At 39.2% G+C, this 18,564-nt stretch overlaps 1 protein-coding gene across 1 annotated transcript in view; it reads left to right on the top strand.

Moving 5' to 3' along the window:
• Positions 1–18,564, top strand: part of DNAH10 (dynein axonemal heavy chain 10) — a 5,879,077-nt gene that overhangs the window by 4,182,865 nt on the left and 1,677,648 nt on the right. The gene's annotated exons all lie outside the window — the stretch shown is intronic.

Raw genomic sequence — 18,564 nt, 5'->3', positions numbered from 1 at the left:
TGTATTTATATTCCACCTAAACTGCTGTTGTGGAGCTTAAGAAAATTTTGGCAGAAATAATCAGCTTTCAGCAGGGAATATTATTAATAGGTGTGGACTGGAATTTGATTTGGAATAGTAAGGATGTACTGGGGGGGTTCCTATTAGAACCTCGAATGCTTGAAATGTCAAACGTCATATGGTCAACACCATACGTTCGACATTTCAAGTGTTCAAAGGTTAAGCATAATGGCGCTGTTCAGTGCAGAATGAGAGAATTTCCCTTTTCTGCACTGAAGTACGATCTCGGAGTTGGTATATTTAAGTAGGGGGGGTGTGGGGGGGCTTGCCCCCCTGCCTGCACCTTTAAGGTAAGTTTTTTTTTTTTTTATTATATATTCGAACTTCGATCATATGTTGTCGAACATATGGGATTCGAAGTTTTGAAAGTTCAATTATATAATATAGACCCTACTAGGGGACCTAGAAGTGAGAATATAACAAACAGGGCAGATTTCTCAAGAAATTTATGAAATATGTGGTATGGAAGATGTGAATTCAGTAGTAGGAACGCAGACACATTTACATATTATTCCCCAAGGTGCAATAACTGGGTTAGACTAGATAGAAATTATATTTCATAGGAACATGTCCATTTCATTGAAAGCTTCAGCACACATCAAGTAACTATTTCTGATCATGCACCAATAAAAACTAAGATAAAAGTGCAGGGTAATGTAGTTAAAATAAGACATTGGTGCTTTCCCACTTACCTGTTAAAAAGACAGAAATTTAAGAAATGGGTAGTTGAAATTATTTGAGCATTATTAATGAAGATAGAAATATCTTCAGAAGTTATTGCCAGTGACTGGAATAAAATGAAAGTGGAGTTTAAAAATAGGGTCAAATAAATAAAAAAAAAGAAATATGGTTAAGAAGTTAAAGAAATTATTTAGAAGGGCTCATAAAGATTAAAGCACTGCAGAATAAGGGGAATCTCACAGAACAAAAGAAGAAGCAAAACCAGAGTGCTAAAGAGAAAATAAGGGAGTATCTGGATAATTCGGGTTGCCACCTTTTCAAATGCCCAAAGTGGGACATTTTTTATAGAAACGTGCAATTTTGCAGGACTGACATACCCATGGGGAGTGCAAAGGACAGAACTTCACTGTTTTTGTCCAAATAAAAGCTTTTTCTTGTAGCATACAAGTTGCTTATGCTATTTCATACAATATTTAGATGTTTCAGATACAAAATAACTGTTTTATGCAACTATTAAAGAAAACGTATTAAATATTTTTTGGCTTAAGATCTCAGGACATTTGCCATTTTTTAGATTTTTTCTCAGGACAAAACTACCCAAAGAGGGACAGATGGCAACCCTATGGATAATATACAGAAGTTTAGAAAGAGTATGACAACTATCACCAGAGCACAAAAGTTTTAGCACAATGACTTAGGCAACAGAATGTTGAAAGGGTCATTGACAAACTTAGGAACCTATAACAAGAAAAATAATTGAGATCCTGTAGTGGTTTTAGAGATATTCCAGTTAAGTAGCAGTTAATGTAGGAGGTGTTGTGATAAAAACAGTGATACATGATCAGTCTTCAGGAAAGTCTCCAATAACGGATGGTGTTCCTGTGTAAGTTTAGAAATTAGGAGGGAAGAAAGTCATAAAGATGTGGAAGATTTTGTTTAACTGTACCTTAAAAAGAGGGGAAGCACCAACATCTTGGAAGAATGCTGTGATGGCTGTGTCACATATAGATGGCAAATATCCTTCACACCCAGCTTCATATAGGGTTCCTATCAGAAGACCAAAGATGCATTCTGTCGAATGTGTCTTCGTCGAACTTCAAATGTTGAAACCGCAAAATGATGAAGCGGCATATAAGCAAATTCTTTCCCTGGGAAAGAAGTCGCTTGGCCGCTTCTGTCACTGTGCCGTTTTCGGCACTATAGTGCGATCTCGGAGTTGGTATATTTAAGTAGAGGGGTGTGGGGGGCAAAGCCACCCAATTAAAATAGTGTTTAGTGTGGTTTTTTTTTTTTTTTTTTTTTTGGGAACATCGATTTTTTTCCCTGGGAAAAAAATTACTATTCTGGGTGTTTGCTCTTTTAAGTTTTCATTGTTTTGGGGTCAATATAACAGCGTTCGATCTTTTGCTATTATAATGTAGACCCAACATATAGACCTGGTGTAGTTTTAAACCATGATTATAAAGTGTTTATGTCTATACTAGATAAAAATGGCAAAGGTGTTGCTAAAGTTGATAGATATGGATCTGTGTGGTTTTGTGGAGGGAGGCCAAACATTTGACAACATTAATAAAACAATGATAATTCAGAGGGAAGCAAAATGTAAGAAAATACCTCTGTTGTTGGTGAGTCTTGATGCTGACAAACCATTTGACAGAGTAAGCTGAGATTTTATGAGTAGGGCATTGGAAGCAATTGCATTTCCTAATAAAATAATGAGGATAATTAGAAGGGTATGTGAAGAATTGGAGGGAGGAATTAAAGTTGGAGGGTTCCTCTCAGATAAGTTGTGTTTGAACAGAGGAACTAGGCAGGGATGTCCTCTTTCCCCTTTGTTATTAGCATTATATTTAGAGCCATTGGCAAAGAAAATAAGGGACTAAGAAATAAAAGGATATAATTTTTTATGGTAATCATGAAATGTTGGCTTTATTTGCAGACATTATTTTGTACCAGATAAATCCATTTGCACCTGTACCACAATCCCCAAGCCACCATAACCTTTCTTCCCATATCCTCACATAATACCTTTATGACTCAAAAAACATTCATCATCTTGCAATCACAGGTCTATATTATAAAGCCAAAAGCTCTAAAGAGCGAATACAAGTGCATCTACACATAAAGAGCGATGCACAAAAATAGCGAAACACGTATTGAGCGAAAATCATAACATTGAACGTATTTGTTTTGCCCGCAGCATGATCCTAGGGATAAGGAAATGTATCTTTTTCCTCACTGTAGTGCGGTCTCGAGTTAGTATATTTAAGTAGGTGGGGTGTGGGGGGCGCAGGGGGGCTCTCCCCCCTGCAAAAGTGTATTATTTTAGTTTTATTTAGTTAATTTATCTATACCTACATAGCACTGTTTAAAGAGACACGTTTGGTGTTTTGATTTTCGCTCAATATGTGTTTTGCTATTTTTGTACATCGCTCTTTATGTGTCGATGTACTTGTATTTACTCTTTAGAGCCTTCTGCTTTATAATATAGACCCGCAGCCACAAGATGTACAGTGTCTGCTCTTTGCCTGTCTGATGATTGCAACCCTATTTTCTATTTCTACTTAGATATTTTTTCCTACTTTTATTTTTAATACAAAACAAATTCCTATATTTCCATTACCAGCCTCTTTTTAACAATCAGTATTGTATTTGTGACTATATTTGTGTATTTCAATGCCCGTTATTACAATGAAACACCGTTTCCATATGTTGTAAATATATGTACCTGGTCCAACAATCATATGTACCTTTTTGTGAGATTATATATGTTTTTATGCTTTGTATTATACAGTGTTTTTGGAGCTTTTCTCCCTGGGCCTCCACTGAAAATGGGTCACTTGACCCAGTGGACTTTCCCGGACATTTCAGGGTAGTGGAGCATTTTGAGGAAGTTTCATTTCTTTTCAGAGTATAAAAATTAATGAATATAAAGCAAAGGCTATAGTGGTAAACTGTGTACCCATACATGAATTGACTCAGCAATGTCCATATTTTTGGGGACAAGATAAGATGAACTGTTTAGATGTATGGATTAAAAACTATTCTGTTAAAAAAAGATTCTGTTGTGGCACCTAAGGATATGTGGGAAAATAGAAAACAAAATACGAAAAAGGAAACTGTTTTTATGGATATTGATAGTAAGATACAAGCAGTGAAAATGTTTTTGTTCCTTTAGTTTTGTTAACTGGTCAGGTATATTTTATGAACCAGGGAAGTTGTGGACAACAGTTTATAATAAGTTGAAGAAATTTATTTGGGATGGGAAAGATGTAAGAGTTAAATAGGATAAGTTGCTCATTCCTGTACAAGATGGTTTAGGATTTACTTTATTTGAATAGATACTTTAGAGCTACCCAATTAAGGTACACATAAAGCAGGCAGAAGGTTATACATCAAAGTGGAACCAGATAATGATGAAATAAGGAGAGAATAGGATTTTGGATGCAGATCCTTAAGGAGGATAACAGCTGTACAGAATATTATAATCATAAAGTTGCATAAAGTATTCTAAGAACTAAGCTAACATGGGAATGGAGAAAGAAGATTTCTTCAGTAGGGATGGCTGCAAGTATGGGTACAGAAAATAGACAAGAGAGGGCTGGAATTTACTGCAGAAAACTGACAAAGGAACCAAGTTACTGTGAGCAAATAACAAGCAATAATAATGGAATGGGATGAGGCCATGCAGACATTTTTACTTCCAATTAGAGACTGCCTTCCCACCAGGGATTGATATGAGAGTATAAGCAAAGAGAATGGGATAGGGGAGTCCTATGTGAAAGACCAGCTCTGGTAGAGTTTTTACTCAAGTCTAAAACTCAAGCTGCTTTTTAAAAAAGGGATAATTAGTAGGGCATATAAAATACTGCATGATAACTACTAGACTCAATCTGAGGATTTTAGAAAAGATTGGGAAGAGAGACTGGAATGGCAATTTACAAAGAAACAATGGGAGGATATCTGTATGCTCCCAAGTATGTGAAAGAGTCCAGAAAGAACAGGGTTTTTGCTTGGAAGTGCTTGCATAAGCACTTTATACCCTGAGTAGACTTCAGAAAATTTTACTTTGGGTTGATAGGTTACATCTCAATCTCTTAGTACAAGAAATCTGGATAATGCCAAAAATAGTGGAAGGACAAAGGCCCAAAAATAGGGACATATTAAAAATATTGCTGTTATTTAGAGGCACAGGTGCGGCACTGTGGTGCAGCTTTTAACATTGTCGCCTCACAGCAAGAGGTTCTCCGGTCCAATTCTTGGCTGGTATGCATTCTGTGTGGAGTCTGCATGTCCTCCCTGTATTCGTGTGGGTTTCCTCTGGGTACTCGGGTTTCCTCCCACATTCCAAAGACGTGTCTAGAGGGTTTACTATCAAAATGTTAAAATTTGGTTCACCGAACGCGGAAAGTCGAACGTTAGTCGACTTTCCGTGTTGCCGACCACTAGGAGATCGAGATTACATATCAGCAAATGCAAGCGTGCATTCGATGATAGTAACTTGATGTTGTGAGTAGAGTCGCAGTACAGTGCGGAAAAGGAAATGTATCATAGGTTCATAGGTTGGTACTAGGCTATCGGCCCTAGGGCCTATACAAACCTAACCATAACAATTCCCTAGATATTTCTTCCCACAATATTTACTTCCCTCAACAACAGATCAATATATTATAATCAATAGATCAATATATTATAATGTCAAATCAACATATTTGACATTATAAGCTAATTAGTATGCCGTATTTGTGACTTCATTTTAGTTGTATCGAACGTTCAGTGTAGTGAACGTCAATATTTTGATAGTAAACCTGTCTGGAGTGCTTTTCCCTGGGTCTCCGCTGAAAATAGACTCTGTCCTAGTTGGACTTTCCTGGTTAACAAATGTTAAAGAAATAAACAAATAAACTTAGAAAGTTGCTAGAGTAAGGTTTTACTTTAGCATGCATTTTCTGAATGGCACTAAGTCTAGAAGTCAAATGTCAATCAACAGATTTGACATTATAAGCTAATTAGTATGCCGTATGTGTGACTTCATTTTAGTTGTATCGAACGTTCAGTGTAGTGAACGTCAATATTTTGATAGTAAACCTGTCTGGAGTGCTTCTCCCTGGGTCTCCGCTGAAAATAGACTGTCCTAGATGGACTTTCCTGGTTAACAAATGTTAAAGAAATAAACAAATAAACTTAGAAAGTTGCTAGAGTAAGGTTTTACTTTAGCATGCATTTTCTGAATGGCACTAAGTCTAGAAGTCAAATGTCAGTCATTATTTATTGACTTCATCCTTTGATGATTTGCCAGAAAACCACAATTTTTTTCAGAACAGACCAAAAATCTGGACAGTTGAGAGGTATATAGCAAATGCTGGAAGTATAATAGAAAATAGGCAAATAGGAACATGGTTTTTGGGAACATATGAGTTGGCAGATTTTAGAAATTTCCTGTGGCGTACACTGTTAGAAATATTGTGAGAATAAATGGCTGTAACTAAAGAAATTATTCTTTTTAGCTGCGATACAAGATCTGAATCGCCTATGCATACTAAGACCTTATTAAGTTTTAATGCTATTGTCTGCCAAGAAAGCAATTAGCTGCAAATGAAAATCAAAATCTAAACCAAGAGTAATTGAAGTACTAAATTTTTAAAGGAGATAGAACTAGATGTGGAATCTTAAGAAAAGAGAAAGAGCAGATTGCATAGAGGCAACTGGAATTTATGGGAACAATCCATGCAAAATAATGTTCAGTAGGAGGAGGAGTGAGGCTTAAGGGAAGGCAGGAATGGAGCAATTTATGCAATGTTGGACTGATGGTAGTTATATAAAAGAACATACATGATGTATAATTGCTAAAAAGAAACACACACACACACACACACACACACACATATATATATATATATATATATATATATATATATATATATATAGTGTATAATGTATGAATATGAAAATTTTTAATATGGTTTCTTTTCTATTAAAGTGTGTGCCTGTGTCTTAAGTGATAATTTAATAAATGTGTTTAAAAACAAAAAGGGACAATGCAGAAGAAAACCAGAATAATAATAAATGTGTTTAAAAACAAAAAGGGACAATGCAGAAGAAAACCAGATCATCTGTGGAGTTTAGTGCGATAGGTTTGATTTATTTCAGAGAAGTGTGGCATCTCTTGGATTACTATTCCAAGCCAACTTAGCAGCGTTTATCTGCCAAATAAAGGATCATCCATTCATTAAGAATACTGAGTACTGGTCTTTATTTCAACAAATATAAGGACTGAGATATAATTTAAGGAATGAGTTAAGATGGAAACAGATATCCAGACCACAGCAACATGCAACCACCTAGAAAAGGAGGCATCAACTACCATGGAAGACTCTCTCCCCCTCGAGAGACTCCACACCACAACAGGAGTAACCACAAGTCAAGTTTTTTTTCCAGTTTGTAAGTTTAGTCCCTACCGTTTCAGCTAAGTTTTATATTTGCCACATGCTGGATACTCCTGAGGCTAAAGTGGGACCCGACTTTTTAAGCTTATTGAAATACTCATACAAAGAGATACAAGTGGAAGTCTATATTCCTGTGACTGGTTCTTGCCAAGTCTGACAATGTTCTCAGTATTAAAGTCTGGAGTTCAGTAGATTTATGCACAAATGGGAAGTCAGACATGTAACATCCTCTTCAGAGAATCCCCAGTCCAGTGGACAAGCTGAGATAACTATTCAAACAGTGATGATTCTTATGAAAAAAAGAGCAAAAGCAAAAGCTATGAATATCATTATCTCACACTTTTGGAATATACGAATACTCCATCTGTCAGTCATTTAGTTGTTAATGGGCAGAACACTGAAAAGGAAATTATATACTTCCACTACATTGCTGATACCTTCTAATGAGGTCAGAATAAATTTAATACTGGAGAGAAATCAGCAGGAATAGGAATACTGTTATGACAGAAACTGTAAAGAAACACATTTACTGAAGGTGGAGACAAAAGTAATATTGCAAAAGCCATGGGAATGTCTAAAGCTTCTAGTTAAAGTTGATTGGTTGGTAAAGCAGCCAAGTCAAGGTCCTGCGTTTGAGTCATACAAAAAGTTGTATAAAAGGAATTATAGATCTTTGTGTAAGACAAATATGTTGAAGCCCAAGTTTCTAGAAGTGTAAACAAACAATTCTGCCACAAGAGGACAGAGGCTTTGAGATAGGAAAGTAATGGTACTTAATGTAATACTAGCTCCCAGAGTAGAGGATCATCTTCAAGAATTAACAATCCCTCTAACATCCTGCCTTGTGCACTACTTCATATGTAGATGACTTTTGCTTGGCCTTGAACTGGAGAGAAGCAGGTGGGGGCATTGCATTGTGGGTTGAAGGATTGTTAGCCTGGGAGATTTTAACAGTCTGAACAAATCTAAAACCAGAAGATGTGAGTCCTAATAATTCTGCAGATGAACATGTAATCATAAATGTAGCATTATAGTAAGTTCCTTTAACTTTTATTCCTTTGTCATTTTAACTTAATAACCTTAAATGTTATGTAGTCCTATCGCACCGTAATTCTTGCTGGATGGGTTCGGAGCCGACTCGGCCGATACTAAAGCTCGAGAGCTTTTACTGGCTCGAGGCTAACCCCTATCCCATGGTGCCTCTCAGCAATTCCCCAAATCTTGTTTGCCGCAAAAACTTTGAGGTCGTCTCCTTACTGGCTCGTTGGCTAAGTAGTAGATTATTTACTAAATCTTTTTACTAAATCCACTGTGATAGCAGACAAACTTAGTCAAGCAATTCTGATGCCTCACGAGTGGTCCCTTAATGCAGAAGTTGTGAAAGAGATCTTTCACAGATGGGGCCAGCCTTGCTGCAACCTGTTTGCCACACACCTGAACACCAAATGCAGCAGCTACTTTGCCCTAATTCCCCATCTGGGGATGTCACCCAGGGATGCTCTAGTCCACGATTGGCCCCTGGGACTCCTTTCTGCCTTCCCACCTTTTCCTCCCAAAGGTAATACAGAAAGCAAAACAATTGAGAAGTACCCTGATCCTCATTGCTCCTTACTGGCCTCATCAAGTCTGGTTTCCCTTCCTGTGACCCTACCTTTTGGAGGAACCATGGATTCTGGAACCATTTCCAGACCTCCTGATTCATAAATCGGGGCAGTTCCGTCTGATCATCCACACCCTAAAATTATCAGCATGGCTGCTCCAGTTCCACGAATAGCCAGGTGTTTCTCTCTCACCTTCAGTCAAACACATTCTGATTTCTTCCCATAAGCCTTCCACTCAGAAGGTATACTCCAGCAAATGGAAAAGGTTCTCTATTTGGGCTGTAAACCAAGGCTTAGATCCCTATACACCTCCTATACAATCTATTTTGTCCTTCCTTGCGTCCATTTTTCATGAGGGAGCTGCAGCCGCTACAGTCAGAGTTCAGTTAGCTGCCATTTCTAATTACTATTTTGGCTTCATGGGAAATCCTGTCATGTCCCACTCTTTGTGCAAAACCTTTTTGAAAGGTGTTCTCCTTCTCAGGCTTCCAGTCAAACAACCACCAGAACCCTGGGCCTAAACGTTGTTCTCACATCCTTAATTTCTGCACCCTTTGAGCCTTCTTCTTCATCGGATCTGAAATTATCTTGAAAAACACTATTCTTAGTAGCCATAACCTCTGCTAGGAAAGTCTAAGAACTGCAATCTCTTACTAATTGACCGCCTTACATTGTTTTCCACAAGGATAGAGTCTCACTCAGGACAAACCCTTCCTTTCTTCCCAAGATATGCTCAGAACATAATCTTAACACTACTATTGAGCTACCAGTGTTTTTTTCCAAATCATTCTAATAAATCTGAATACAGACTACACCAATTAAATGTTCACAGAATTCTCAGGCTTTACCTACACAGGACTAAAGAATTCAGAAAATCAGATCAATTATTTGTTTCCATTTTGGACAAAAATAAAGGCTTGCTTTTTTCTAAGGTTACCCTTTCAAAATGGCTTTCAGATTGCATTTTCTTTGCTTATCAGACTGCTGGCAAACAGTTACCCAACAAAGTAAAAGGCCACTCTACAAGGGCAGTATCTACTTCATGTGCCTTTAGATCTAGGCTTCCAGTTAATACTATTTGTGCAGCAGTTACTTGGGCAAGACCACATACATTTGTCACTCATTACAAATTGGATTTGGCCTCCTGGGACAGGTCATCCTTTGAGTCCACTGTGCTGAAGAAGCTCTTTGCTTGAGCCACCCAGGATAAAGGTGCTAGGGACACTGTGCCATCCAGCAAGAATTACGGCGAGATAGGACTACATAACATAAAGAGGTTATGTACTTACCATAACGTTCCATGTTTGTAGTCCATCTCGCCTACATTCTTGCGTCCCTCCCTGTTGCCCCCTTCCTGTTCCTGGAGGATCTGGTGGACTATACTTATGCTGTCTGACCTGGTTGTAGTTGTTGTCCACCTGGCATAGATAATGTTACACTATCTTTTGTCTGTATGTACACAGTTTTTTGATAGTTTCATAAATATTAGGTACTTATTGTTTTCTTTCAAACAAGATCTGGGGAATTGTCGTGAGGCACCATGGGATAGGGGTTAGCCTCGAGCCAGTAAAAGTTCTCGAGCTTTAGTATCGGCCGAGTCAGAGCCGAATATCAGTTTCGAACCTATCCAGCAAGAATGTAGGCGAGATGGACTACAAACATGGAACGTTATGGTAAGTACATAACTTCATTTTTTCATCTTGTAATACCTGCTTTATCCATTTAGGTACACAGGGGAGTGTGAGCTTCTCCTTAGGTTCATAGGTTATTACTAAGCTATTGGCTGTAGGGAATCTTTAGAAGCCTATCCTTGCATTCCCACAAGGAATTTTACCCTTGCCATGTAAATACTAAATAACCCAGAGGAATGGAACATTTACATGTTATCTGTTCCCATAAGGGACAAGGGTGGTATTACAGGATGAATTTGCACTTTCCACCCATTCATCCAGATTATATTTCAGTTGCGTAAAAGAAGTACTCTGAAGTCGTCTTCCTCTCCACATAAAATGAAGATGATGAATTTTCTGTGATACATACCTACCTCTTCATGTTTGATTTATGTTGCAGACGAGATTGAGATCTTTTGTGCAGGTGTTTATGCCACCATTGGATTTGCAGATGTGCAGTAAGATCTGTTGACGCTTTGTATGCGAGGCAGAGGTTACCCCTCAGCAGCTGTATGATACAAGGCTTTGAGACAATGATTTAGGCCGTTGATTTTCTTGATGAGAAAATGCTGTAGGCATTCAATTTGTGCCAGCACTCTAGTATAGCCTCCAGCAAAATGTATTTATTTCTGCATTCCTCCATAGAAAAATACCTCAGTGGGGTCATACCGGTTTCGGCAATTGCCTTCCTCAGTGACCACACTGCAAAAGTACTACATGGAAGACACTGTTTAAACACATTAATTTATACTCAATAATGCAGCGCCCCCTAATGGATAAAAATATATTACATAACTGTGTTACAAAAAATATATTTAAATAATTAATATATAACAAAATGACTATATATGACAAAAGTACAGTGAAAAAATGTATATATATTGAACTATTTGCCAATAGTTAAAATTGTTCATTCAACCCTGGTGAAAATAAGGCTCCCAATTTAACAATCCACATTTTTTCTTTATTGGTTAATAACTCATGCAGTGTATGAACACCAGAATTCTTGAACTTGATAAGATCAATAACCATAAAGCTGAAAGCCCCAGTGGGATGTTTAAGTATATGTTTGTATAGAGAACTTGAAACTTTTTTGTTTTTTATATCACTTAGATGTTCCCCGATCCTTAATTTAAAGGGTGCCCGACAGCTACATTGGGCTAAATAAATAACCCAACTAGTGCTGCAGTTGGCAAAAAAAGAAACATCATAAACACGTGGAGAATTGTGACTGGTAAAACTGTTTGACTTGAGCACCCTTGGGCAATATAAACAATGCCCACATGGATGGCAACCAACCAGTGGTTGCCCAGTTATCGTTGTTTGAAATGGGGGATTGGAGGGATAATTAAACATCCTTTTGTAATGACTAAATAAAGATCCCACTGACCACCCCTTGCGAAAAGAGTAAGAACACCGATCTTTGATGTATTTAGTCAATGAATTGTCTGACTGTAATGCATACCAACGTCTCTGAATAATATTCATAAAGTTCCTAGTGTTCCTGCCATAAACCTACGATCTCCCATCCACTCATCAAGATTCCTCTTGAAGAGAGTCAATGAGGGACTCTGCCTAACCTGGACTGGGATTTTATTCCAGAGTGAAGGGAGCCTCTGGGTTATGAATCTGTCCCTCCAGCATGTCCTATTTATTTCAGTGCTGAGGTTTAAGTCCCTCGAGCGCGTAGCTCGATGGGATTTGGATTTTCTGAGGTGCAGCATGTCCATTAATTCCGGGTTGGACATGGCTTTATAAGTCAGGCACAGATCGCCTCTGAGCAGGCGGTATGCCACTGAGTAGAGCTGGAGTTTCTTTAACCGGCAGCATACGGCATCTGTTTGAGCCCCTTGATCCTCTTGGTGAGGTACTTTTGGGGTCTTTCCAGTTGTTGCAGGTGTCTGGTAAGGTACATCCCAAAAGGGGCATTGTACTCAATTATGGGCCTGATGAGGGATGAGTAAAGAGGCACGATGACCTCCCTGATCTAGATGTGAATCCCTTCATGATTAGGTGGGCTATATAAAATGTTTTTCTAACCACTTTGGCCACGTGGTTGTCAAATGAGAGATTGCTATCAACTTGGGTCCCCAGGTCCCTAATTACTTCTTCTGTACTTAATGGATTACCACCTATGTGGTAATTTGTGGGCACTTTGTTTTTGCCAAAGGGGATGACTATACACTTTTTGGCATTTAGCTTGAGGCCATGGCTCTGGCACCAGTTGTCTGTTTCTATGAGGCCCTTTTGGAGGATGCTTGTGTCAGCTGGAGAGTCTATTATGGTGCCCAGTTTGCAGTCATCTGCGAACTTGGTCAGCCACAGTCCTTCCATGTTGGCCTGTAGCTCCGAGAAATATATACCGAACAAGAGAGGTCCCAAGGCTGAGCCTTGTGGGACGCCACTTGTGACTGGTTTGGAGTCTGACATGGCTTCAGCTATTCTAACCATGTGGGTTCTGTCCTTGAGCCAGTTTGCAACCCATCTAGTGACATAGGGGTTTATATTTAAGCTGGTGAGCTTATCTATAATGCCCGAGTGGGGTATTGTATCGAAGGCTTTTGCGAGGTCCAGGTAGGCTGTGTGGACCACCTTCCCCTTGTCAATGGCCTTGGTGACTGTTTCAAAGAAATTGACCAGGTTTAAGAGGCAGGATCTGCCCTTAACAAAGCCGAACTGGGTAGGATCCAGTGTCTGTAGGTCCCCAATATCTTTATTTATAAGGTCCATGATGATCCTTTCCATAGCTTTGCAGACCAAGCTAGTGAGACTTATGGGGCGATAGTTTCCAGGATCCGTTGAGGCACCACCTTTGTGGAGAGGGACCACTGTTGCTGCACGCCACTCTTTGGGTACATATCCTGTAGTAAGGCTGAGATTGAACAGTAGTTTTAGGTTTGGGTTTAGCTCTTCTTGGAGTTCATGTAGGACGCAGCCCGGGACACCGTCTGGTCCCATTGATGCTGTGTTTCTTGCTTTGGAGAGGACAGCTCTTACCTGAGCATCTGAGATGTCAGGGAGGCAGCACTCTGCTGGGATAGATATTAGCCCTTTTGGTGGGGGAGAAGTTTGCGCTGAACCTGTCAGCTAGGATGTTGGCAATGTCTGTGGGTTCGTTGTATTTTTTGTCATTTGGACTAATTCTGAGCATATCTGGGAATTCCCACCCAGGTTCCTAACATAACTAAAGAAAGCCTTGTGATTATCCTTAGTGTCCTGTGCAATTTTTCTCTCGAAGCTGGCCTTAGACGATTTTATGAGTGCCCGTAGTTTTTTGCTAATACTGATCAGAGATGCCTTCCCTTTTGGGATTTTGCTCTGTCATGTAGTAGCTTCCTCCTTCTATTGTATAGTTTGTTTATGGCTGGGGTCCACCAGACAGGACGTCTGCCTTTGGAGGATTGGGTCTTGGTTTTATTTGGGATTGCATGATCCATGCATTCCTGAAGGTGTTCATAGAATGCGTTTATAAAGGATTTTGTGGTCTGGGCCGTATTATCCAGAGGCCCGGGGGCTTTGAAGGATTCCACCTCGGTTTTGAGGAGTGTGAAATTTGCTTTAGAGAAGTTTTTCACTGTGGTTTTCTGGGCATGGGGTGGGGTCGGGATGTGAATATCCAGTGAGATTAGTTTATGGTCTGATCTTACCAGTGAGGGATACACTTCTGGTCTGGAGCATAGAGTCCCCATGTTGGTGATGATCAGGTCCAGTATGTTTTCCCTCTTGTGGGAGTGGTAACAAGTTGTTCCATAGCATTTGAGTTTATAAATTCTAGGAACCTTTGGGCTAGGGTGTTGGAGCTAGAGTAATGCTCCCAGTCTATGGTTGGGTAGTTGAAGTCACCCAATATAATGGTGTTTGGAGAGACCTTCATATTTTCCAGTGTTCTCAGGAAGGCCGAGTGGGGTTCCTGGGTTTGGGAGGGTGGTCTGTAGCAGGCTATAAACTGGAAGGCAGTTTTACCCACTGTTAGTTGCACATGAATAGTCTCTGATGCTTCGTGCTGTGCCACCAACCTGGAGGTGTGGGTATCTTTGACGAATATTGATACTCCCCTCCTTTTGTGGTTCGGTCCAAGTTTTGGGGCCGAAAAGCATGGTATGAGGTATAACCTGGTAGTGCTGGGGTGCTCTCGAGCCTTGAACCAGGTTTCTGTTACTGCACAGATATCGATGTTCTCCATGCTAAGGAGAGTTTCGATGCGTGCATCTTGAGGTTTAGACTTCTGGCGTTGAGTAGCATTACTCTTAGTTTCTTATCCCTTGTGATACCTATGGAGGTGGGTTTGTCTTTTGAGCCTTGCCTAAAAAAGGCACTATGGGGGTAGCAAGAGCCTTTGCCAATATCCGAAAGCCCAGGGGTGACAGGTGCAAGCCGTCCCTAGCGAAGTATCGTGGCTTGTCGAGCATGTCATCCCAGGCTGACAGGCATTGGATCCCCTTTGAATGACACCAATACTTAAGCCAATTGTTGAAATTGATAATCTTGTCTTCATACTGTGGCATCATTCTTGGTGTATTACTTTTGCAGTGTGGTCACTGAGGAAGGCACTTGCTGAAACTGGTATGACCCCACTGGGATATTTTTCTATGGAGGAATGAAGAAATAAATACATTTTGCTGGAGGCTACACTAGAGTGCTGGCATTTATTGTTGTTGCTTCGTTTATGTGGTACAGCCTTGCACTTGCCATTCGTGCAGGTATCAGTGTTTTGTTGGCATTCAATCTGTGTCAAGTGCTTGGACAGGTACATGCTAAATTGGTCATTATACTCAGTGATTGGTCTAATACACACACATGAATGTAGTGGAACAATCACATCCCTGAACCTGGACATTATACCTGTACTAATAAGCTGCACAGTGAAAAAGAACATTCTGCAATAGTAAATAATTTGCTGTCTACATAGGTTCTAGGTTCCTAACTACTGGATCAATTTTCAGACTTGTGTTATCAAAGTTATAGTTCCAGGGGGTTTCCTGCTTGCCAAAGTATACTATTATTCATTTTTGGCATTTAGTTTTAGTTAATTTTTTTGACACCAGCTACTTGAGAAAGGCCCTCCTGGAGAATTAATAATGGCATCTCTTTTACAATTGTCAGCGAACTTGGTCAGCCATAGGTCCTTAACATTGTCTTTTACCGCTGAGAAGTAAATGCCACAGGCTAGGTGCCCAAGGACTGAGCCCCGTGGTTCGTCAATGAATGACAAGTCTTTTGGAGGAGATGGAGCCACCCACCCTAATTTCCTGGGTTCTGTTTGAGAGGCAATTTGCTGTCCAGTGAGTTACAATGGGACTGACATTTAGCTGGGGGAGTTTATTAACAGTTCTTGAGGGGGAAATGGTGTTGAATGCCTTAACGAGATGTGGATATGTGAAGTGTACTAATTTTTCTGTTAGCCATTGCTTCAGTAGCCTTCTTGAAGAAGTCAATCAAGTTGGGTCAAGGGTTTGTAGGTTACCTATATCCTTGTTTATTAATTCTATACTAATCCTTCTCATAGCCTTTCAAATGAGACTTGTCAGACTTAAGTGTCTGTAATTTCCTGTCACATGACACCCCACCCTTGTGCTGGGAATGACTGTTACTGTCCTCTACTTGTCAAGCACATTGTCTGTTTCAGGCTAGCTAGTAGACATCCTGGTATATTATTGTGCCCCATAAAAGCAGTGTTTTTGGCCTTGAATGGTGCCTTGAAGACTTGTTGTTGGGAGATTAGCATAGATTTAGGTCTGTATTCTGGGAATGTTGAGAAAAGAAGGATGTGAAGTTTGAGTAAATTTGTCTGCTAGTAAATGGGCTATGTCTTTTGGGTTTGAGTAAGCAGTATCATTTACAATTCACTTTGAAGAGTGCCGGGCATTGTTTCTGAGGTTTCTAACCTAGTTAGAGAAGGCTGTCTGGTTATCTTCCCCCTTGATGGCCATTCTTACCTCATATCTGGGTTTGTTTTATTTGATCAGGGTCCAGAGTTCCTTGATTATTTTAGCAAGAGCATTTTTGACTTCTTGAGAGTTAGATTTATTTTTGCATACAATGAGTTTTCTTCTTTTATTGTAGAATTTACTTATATCAGAGTTCCTTCATAGAGATTTGTTATTGAATTTAGCATTGTATTTATTTCTGAGAGGGACAAATGTGTCGGTGCAGCTATTTGCATGTGCATAGGAATTTGGCAGTAAAGGATTTTGCATAAGCAATGGGGTTGATGAGGCAGCACAAGCTTTTACTGACACTCAGTGGCACAAGACAAAAAAAAATAACTTTGGATAGGATACAATTCTAGAACCGAAGACATACGCACACACACATACCCACCCATCGTCTCAAACGCACCCATACTGACATGTAAAATGTCAACTTCCAGGCAACTTGGGAGATTTCAAGTGTAAATTACATTTCTTTGTGATATGGGAAGAAATCGTAGCACCCAATAAAAGCCCACGAGGGCACAGCGAGGGCATGCAGACTTGGTGTGGAAGTTTGGGTGTAGAACTGAATTAATAAGCTCTGTGAAACAGCAATGCTAACCACTGCTTTTCTGTACCACTTTACTCCTTTCAGTAAAATAATATTTAAAATCTGACATTAAGAAATTCAGCTCTTGACATCAGTCAATGAGTAAGAATAAAAAACGAAAGTTTAAACCTGTAACATAATTGTTACATAAATAAAAGTCTATAGCTGCTACATAAATAAATAAATACGTTGCTGTTATATGGCAGGAGGTGGTAGGTGAATGGAGGGTAATGATTTTTTTTTGGGAGGGAGTTGATTTTATGTTGTAGTTTTGGCTATGAATGCAGGGGGTGGTAGGGAATATTTTGTGAATATTGTGTGATTGCACAAATGGACATGTTGAGTTGATATATATAAGTTGCAAGGAGAGGAATGGGGTGCAGCGGAGCTTGCACTCCAAGTGCACCAACACTTTTTTTTTCATATTTCAGTGAATCAGGATTTGATACTTCTTTTTCAATGTGAAGGCAAAATAAAGGACAACCAGTGCCAAGGCAGACAATTCATAATGGTTGTCATGTCATATGCTATTTCTTCTGCCATTATCACTATAATAAGTCACTTACCAGGCAACACTTACCAGGCAAGTCAGAGTCTTGGCTTTTTCTGTGGCTTGTTAGAAAAGGGTAAACTGTAGAAGTTTTCTAGAGGCAGCATCTTGGTTCTCCATTCCTAATTTTATAAAGTACCGTTGACTGGATTAGTTTTATAAGTCCAGAACTTGCTTTTCTGGGACCATTTTCCATGGGCTCCTGGATTCATAAATATCTTCTTCCTCCCTTTTTACCTAAGTTATGGTAGTTTACTCAAATAGCTTAGGCTACTGTAGGATTGATCCAGTGTTGAACATAGCACAGTTGCATAAGTGGAACTTACCATCTCATTCGGAAACATTGAAAATGGTACATTTCAATTTTAATCAAGTGTTTAAATGGAGCAGCTGTTGTTGTCTTTGCTTTGTGATCTCCATTCAGAAAGTCTAAGTGTTCTGGGACATGCACAGTAGGTACTTCATTCTTACAAGTTTTGATATGGTATAATTTTGTTATTCTAAAGTTGTGGTCCTCTCATTTCGTGAATTAGCATTTTGATTTTTCTGGACATTTAAACTACTGAAGTAGATCAATAGATCCATATATATATATATATATATATATATATATATATATATATATATATATATATATATATATATCTGTATATATGTATGTCCACACACACACACACACACACACACACACACACACACGAGTGTGTGTGTGTAGTAGCATTCAACGTCAAAATGGCCGAAACATCAATGTCTTTCACTTAACATCAACAACAAAACTTTAACAGCCTACTATGCATGCTCCACATTCCCTACTATTTATTTACTCCAGCTTCAAGATCATGCAGTCCCTAGGGAAATGGGATATTTCCCCATCCTCTGGAATTGCAGATCCTACACACCCATCGACCATCTGTTTTGTTGACCATAAATTGTTGACAAAACAGAGGATGACATTTAGAACTTTCAAAGTTTTCAATGTCTCCCAGATATAGATATATATGTATATGTATGTGTGTATGTCAGTGTGCACATGT

Source organism: Protopterus annectens, chromosome 4.part0, assembly GCF_019279795.1.
Source record: "Protopterus annectens isolate FY-2018-M chromosome 4.part0, PAN1.0, whole genome shotgun sequence".
In the NCBI taxonomy this organism is placed as follows: domain Eukaryota; kingdom Metazoa; phylum Chordata; order Ceratodontiformes; family Protopteridae; genus Protopterus; species Protopterus annectens.
The sequence above is the reverse complement of the archived record's forward strand: the minus strand, read 5'-3'. Positions and strand labels throughout refer to the sequence as shown.